The sequence below is a fragment of the Amblyomma maculatum genome, chromosome 5 (genome assembly GCF_055883805.1).
Source record: "Amblyomma maculatum isolate TAMU_Amacu chromosome 5, ASM5588380v1, whole genome shotgun sequence".
NCBI classification, from domain to species: Eukaryota; Metazoa; Arthropoda; class Arachnida; order Ixodida; family Ixodidae; genus Amblyomma; species Amblyomma maculatum.
The window spans coordinates 19,580,634-19,587,618 of NC_139348.1; the positions used below are offsets into that span (position 1 = coordinate 19,580,634).

Consider the following 6,985-nt stretch of genomic DNA (forward strand, 5'->3'; position numbering starts at 1 on the left):
GTCTGTGGACACCAAGGGATGAAGGTATCCACAGACACAAGGGAGGAAGAGAGAAAGAGGAGCCGTAGCGGAGGGCTACGGAGTAGTTCAGGTGTCCATAGACACAAGTGTGACAGATACTGCGCCTTTCTCTTCCTGTGAACAAATTATTATTATTATTATTAATTAAAACTGTGAAGATAATATTTAGCCAGTTATTTCGGCCGTTAACTAGACAATTCAGTGCCAACTACGGGAAACGAGTCTTCCTCTATACTACTACTACTACTACTACTACTACTACTACTACTACTACTACTACTACTACTACTACTACTACTAATAATAATAATAATAATAATAATAATAATAATAATAATAATAATTAGCAGGGAAATATTAGTGTGTATTATTATTATTATTATTATTATTATTATTATTATTATTATTATTTAGCAGTAGTAGTAGTAGTAGTAGTATTATAGGCTCTCTCAAGCTAGTGCCGCACCAACGTGACGCCCATTGAAAAAGCATGCGCCGCTAATCGCTAGGCTGCTCGGCTCCTGGGGGCGGTAGATGCTTGTCGGAACAGCCCGTTTTCTTCGTCCCAGCGGCTGCCGCTGCTATCCGAGTGCATGTCACGAGGGCCCGTTGGGCCTCTAGCCCAGAGCTGGATAGGGCAGCCTCCCACCCCTCAATGGTTTTCACTGCATTCGGGTCATCTGGATTTTCGATTGGAAAACTTTTATTTCGCCAATGCAGATGCAGACGGTCCGCTCTAGATGGCCACCAGTCCATGGCTGGCGGCGACCTTAGTGGCCCACTCGGTGGCCAAGTCTTGAATGCCCGGGTCCGAGCTGACCAGAACGGCCTCCCATCGCTCAAGAGAAGGAATTTGTACTAGATTTTCCGGTGGAAGGTGCTTCTTTACATTGCCATAGTATGCGATCATACGTGGCTGTTTTGCCACAGAACCTGCACGCGGGGCTAAAGTCATCCGGGTACATTTTTGCTAATAGGTAAGGACTAAGAAAGGATCTCGTCTGGAGTCTCCTCCAAGAGGTCTCCTGTACTTTATCCAACGTTTTGCCAGGTGGTGGAAATTTTTGACGTTCCAATCTGTAATGACTTGTGATATCATGAAAAGATGCCAGCCCCACCTTGGAGTAACCCATGGATACGAAGGACCCACCGACTCGGTTGACGAAACCTGGAGCCATGTTGTGGGCCGCCTCATTTCTCGGATTCCCCGAGTGAGCCGGCACCCATATCACCTCAATTTCTCTGTATGGTTGCATGGTCAGTTTCAGTATTTTCTGCGCTGCAGTTGAGATTCTGCCCCCGGCAAAGCTACGAACAGCAAATTTAGAATGGGAGAAGATTGTATCCGCTTCGGTGCTAGCTATGGCTAGTGCCACAGCTGCCTCTTCCGCGGTTTCCGAAGATTTTGTCACTACCGACCCTGATGCCTGCAGCAGCCCGTGCACGTCCACCACCGCCAGAGCGAACGCTCCTCTTGTTGCATATTCTGCCGCGTCAACATAGACAGCTCCTTCGCTCGCTGCGTATTTTTCGTGTGGAGCTATTGCCCTAGCTTTCCTCCTTCCTTCGTGGTAAGAAGGGTGCATATTCTTTGGTAGTGGTTTTATCGTCAGTCGCTTGCGAAGGAGTTTGGGTAGCTGTGTTTTCGTGTCCTCGGGTGGAAGTTCCAAGCCTATACCTAGGCGCTCCAGTATGGCTCTGCCTGCCTTCGTGCGCTTAAAGGGACGCACTGCAGCACGTTTTGCAAAAGTTGGGCTTTCAGCAGAAAGCCGTAGTTTTTCATGCTGCGAGCTCGAATATCAGATTAAAATTAGGCACAAGAAAGCAGAAATAGCATTTTTTCAGCAGAGATACGCAGCCCGCGCGACGGGGCTCATCGCGGGTCGCGCCGCCCGTGATTGGCCAAGAGGTCGCGTGACGACATTCTGAGGAGCGGGGAAGCTGCCGATGCGGCTCCTTCGCTGCACTAGGTTGATTGCAGCTCTCTGCGGCTTTGTGAATGTCATTATGGCATGCCATTTCCACACGAATTACCATCAGGATTTTTACCGCAGGTATCCGTACAAAATACGCCCACAAACGATGCAGCCCTTCCGTTGTGGGGAGTGTAGATTTGGCATGAAAACTTGCTTTAGTTACAGGCATTTTGAAAAAAAGTGTGTGTCATTATTAGCAGAAACTACATGCCCCTCAGCGAAACCTCGGCCCGCATTTTCGTGGGAAGGAAGGGCAGCGAACAATGCCCTAGCCGACCACCTCCGTCTCAGGCCTCCGCCCCGCCCGAAAAGTCATTGTTGTGAAAAATGAACCCAAAGCTTGGTGTACCAAATCCTGCTTTGAATGCAAGTCGTGGTACCTTGGGAAAACGAAGAATGTTACAGAAAGGGTGAAGCAGTACACAGCTACCACCAGACAAAGGAACAATAAGCGAAGTGTGGTTGCGGAGCTCTGCAATGCATACGAGGCATTGACGGAGCCATTGTGCTGGTCATACGACATTTAGTCATACGACATTGAGCAGACGTCGAAAGCCTTTCCTTTTTATCGTACTGTCACAATACACGTTTAGTGAATTGACGGCTGACGTATGTTGAAAGCCAAGCTGCAGCTCCTTCGCAACCATACCTTCATGAGAAAGCCGTGTTCCGAAATGTGTTTTCTTACAAGAGCTTGGTCGTTTTCACTTCCAACTTAATGTGCATCTCCAAACAAGACAGGGCTATGTAAAATGACGAGGCAGCAACGGGTGCGAAATCGCAAGGCCATGTATGAACTTTGATGATTGATTGCTTGGACGCACCGAAGGAAACCTCGCTCTTTGCGCTCCTTACCTGAATTCTCCTCTACCAAGCTGAGCGGTACACTCCTTATCTTCTAATAATGCTCCCGTAAGGGTTCCACGAACATGTCAGACACGTATCGTGCTGGCAAAGATCTCGCAGTCTTCACAATCTAGCTCAACAGAGCAGTGGGCTCTTCTTAATCATCTGCTAGTTCGCAAAAATCATCAGTGCGTGCTACTGATGCGTTGTTCATGTTTAGCACAGAAGCCGTTGCGCGAAGCTTTTGCGCAAAAAAAAGAGACACGCGAATACAGCCATGCGCCGATGCTGTCTGATCGTCGCATCATGAGATAGCAGTCCATGAACGGATCGCAGATGACTGTCCCGACTGTTTTGTACAAGGAAACAGAATGAACCGTGTCATTGTTCAGCCACGCCTTTTTGTCACAGCCCTATAGAAATCGCATTAGGAACAAATTGCATGTAGTCGCAGTTGCGAAAATGCTTCGAGTAGAATATTTCCTTTGGTCGGCTTGAATTTATCTCTCTTCTCTGCAACACCACATTGCGCCGCGAGCTTTTAATACAATGGAAGATCACATCGTCGCGTCCACAGCTGTTCGTGCATCCGAACACATGCAGAGCTGTGTGTTATTTCAGGTGCACAACATTAAGTTGACGTGTTTTGTACGTCCGCAACGTACGCAAAATGAGAAACAGCGCACGCCGAATACCCCCTGCGTTGACTCTGAATGCCTCCGGCTCCTAACGGTGACGTCACGATGGACGGAGAAGCGAGGTTTCTCCTTCCGCTTTGCTCCTCTGTAGGTGTCGCGCGGGGCGCGGAAAATTTGAATTGCGCGCTTTCAGTCGAAGGTTGCGCAGGTGTTTTATGCATAATCGAAAAAATAACTTCACAGGCATGATGAACAAATAATCTACTTCAAAAGCCTATAGTATTGGTACATTTGAAAACCGCTACAGTGTCCCTTTAAGCCGCTCTTTTTGCATTGTGAGGTGAGCCTCCTTGAGCTCCTCTAGTGTATTAAGTATTCACAGTCCCATGAGTCTTTCTGTCGATGTGTAGTTCGGCAGCCCCAGGGCTGCTTTGTATGCTTGCCTAATCATTGTCTCGGCTTTGCCTTTCTCCACAGCATCTAGTTTTATGTATGGTAGCACATACAGCATCCTGTTCTGGACAAATGCCTGCACTATCCTACACACGTCTTTTTATTTGACTCCCCTCCTACGGTTGGCAATTCTTCTGATTAGCCTAATTGACATATTAACTGATGTTTTCAGCTTTTGCAGGGTTTCTTTGTTTCTCCTGTTAGCTTGTAGATACAGCCCTAAGATCCTTATTGACTGCACCTCCTTGATTGGAAGTCCCTCCACGCACACGTTAAGCGGGGTTGGGGGCGCTTGGCTCCTGGAACCGGGACCCCTGGGTTTGGGTCTGATGACCAGTAGCTCCGATTTTGGTTGTGAGCATGATAGGCCTGAATGACCTGCGAGCTTTGCGATAGTGTCTACCGCGCGTTGCAAAGTTTCCTCTATCTGACCGTCATTCCCGTTGGTGGTCCAGAGTGTGATGTCATTTGCGTAGAATGTATGTCTCAGCCCAGGAATGGGTTCCAGTCGGGGGGGAAGCTTTATGAGGGAGAGATTGAAGAGATGGTGACAGTACTGATCCTTGCGGTGTCCCTCTACCCCCTAGCCGAAAAGGTAATGACTCTATTTCGCCTATTTTAATTATCGCGGACCTATGGCTGAGAAATGAGCGAATGTATCTTAAGGTTTTTTCTCCTGGGTTAATGTGCGAGAGGTTCTCGAGAATGGCTTCGTGTGCCACGTTATCGAAGGCCTTGGTGAGGTCTAGTCCTAGCACTGCTTTGGTGCCCGTGCATTTCCCAGTGTCTATGACGTCTGCTCGGAGCTGAATCATGACATCCTGTGTAGATAAATTAGCTCTGAAGCCTAGCATAGTTGTTGGCAAGATCTCTTTGTCCTCTGCATACTCCTGCAGTCTGTTTAGGATCACATGCTACATGAGCTTGCCTACGCAGGAAGTGAGCAATATTGGGCGCAAACTGGCTATATCTAGTTTTTTGCCTGGTTTGTGAATAAAAGTAATCAATGCATGCCTCCAGGCTTGAGGAATTTCACCATTGCTCCAGTACATATTCATGAGCCCCGTGATTGCCTCTACTGATTTTGTGTCTAAATTCCTTAATGCTTTGTTTGTGACCTCGTCCGGGCCTGCCGCGGACATGGTGCGGAGCTGCCCCATGGCGAAGCGAACCTCTGCCTCTGTTATTTCTGAATCTATAATAATAATAATAATAATAATAATAATAATAATAATAATAATAATAATAATAATAATAATAATAATAATAATAATAATAATAATAATAATATTATTATTATTATTATTATTATTATTAATTGGTTCACAGGAAGGGAAAGGCGCAGTATCTGTCATACTTGTTTGGGCACCTGAAACGCTTGCGTTGCCTCTGGGGGCGGTAGGTGCTAGTCGGAACAGCCCGCTTTCTTCGTCTCTTCTGTCAATTTCTCTCTTGCGGAGCCACCGTACCGAGCAAACCCAAATATCGTTGCCGGAATAGGGGTGTGTGGAGGATCGAGGGATCGAGTCCCAGCAGCCTGGGGACATATTCGTCATTTGATGTAGTTGCGTTAAGGCACGCTCACACTAGCGGGAAAAAGCGCAACGCTGGACGTTCTCCGCGCGCCGCTTCCCGCAGAAACCGGCTTTTTTCCCGCAAGCTGACTTGTTTGACGTTCCGCGGAGCGATGGGGTCGGGAGCTATTTTTCCCGTCCCGCAGAACGGAGTAGCCAATCGGAGCGCAGCGCAGACCGTGATGTCAGTCCAAGTTCAATGTCTCCCGGCGGCGGCTGCGCGCGCGACGGGAGCATCGGTGGTTTCGCTTGAGTAGCCCGCTCACTGGTGCAGGAGAAAAGCGCGTGCTTTCCCTTCGCTCTTGTCACGTGACTACTCTTTCTCGCTCCGCTCGCATTCGCCTCCTCTACATTCCACGACAAATGCAGCGGGAGAACGGGCGTAGTGTGAGCGTCCTTCCGAGGAGCTGCGACGCTGCGGGAAGTTTCTCGCTAGTGTGAGCCTGGCTTTAGACAGCTTTAGACTGTTATTATATAGGTGCAGGTGGTATGCGTGACGACTAAAGCAATGGCCACCTCCTCCGCCATTTGTATATTGTCATCACAGACGGTGAGGACATCAACCACTTGTTGGTGAATCACAACCGCTACCGTGTATCCCGCTTCTGACTGCTGCGTCTACGTAGTAGGATTCAGTGTCCGTCCCGTACTTTTCCTGGATGTATTTGGCCCACGCCTTCCGGCGCCGTTGCTGGAGCAGAGGATGCGTATTGCGGGGTAGGGGATTGGCTATGAACGATTCTGACCACCCGGGCGGTATAGCCTTTTTTTGTACGAGACCTTGCGAGCTAGTCAGGATAAGGTCCATAAGAACGGTTTGACCCGTGCTGGTTGCTGCTAGTCGATTAATCTGGGTGGCGCGTTGGGCGGCAAGGAGTTCTTCGGCTGTATTGTGAACCCCTAATTGCAAAAGGCGTTATGTGGAAGTGCTTTGGGGCAGGCCCAGCGCCTTTTTAAGTGCGTTTCGTATAATGACGTGAATTTGCTCATAGTCTCCCGACTTGAGGTGCAGATACGGTGTCGAATACACAACTCTGTTAATGGTGAATGCTTGAACCAGGCGCAGGGTGTCTTGTTGGAGCCTACCCCTGTTGTTGGTATTGACTCTGTCTATCATACGCGCAGCCTGCGGACTGCTGTTTTGAGCCGAGTGAGGGCATACAGATTTCTGCCTTTATCGTTGATGTAAAGGCCTAGAACACTGATGGTGTCCTCCTGTGGTATTGGGCCTCCATTGAGGTTGACTTGAACAGTGGGTCTGCGTTGGCGGGAGCTGTGTAGTACCAACAACTCCGACTTTTCGGGGGAACAAGTAAGGCCGCAGTTAGCGACGTAGGCTTGCGCGATGGTTACGACCTCTTGAAGGCGGTCTTCGATTTCCGCGGTAGAATAGCCCGTGGTCCAAATAATGATGTCATCCGCGTAGAAGGCGTACCGCAGATGCAATACCTGATTTAGCTGGGCTGGGAGTTTGATT

General features: G+C 48.7%; 1 pseudogene; it reads right to left on the bottom strand.

The window, feature by feature from the left end:
* Positions 1-757: 757 nt before the first annotated feature.
* Positions 758-4,749, bottom strand: LOC146187836 (uncharacterized; annotated as a pseudogene).
* Between the last annotated feature and the right edge of the window lie 2,236 nt (positions 4,750-6,985).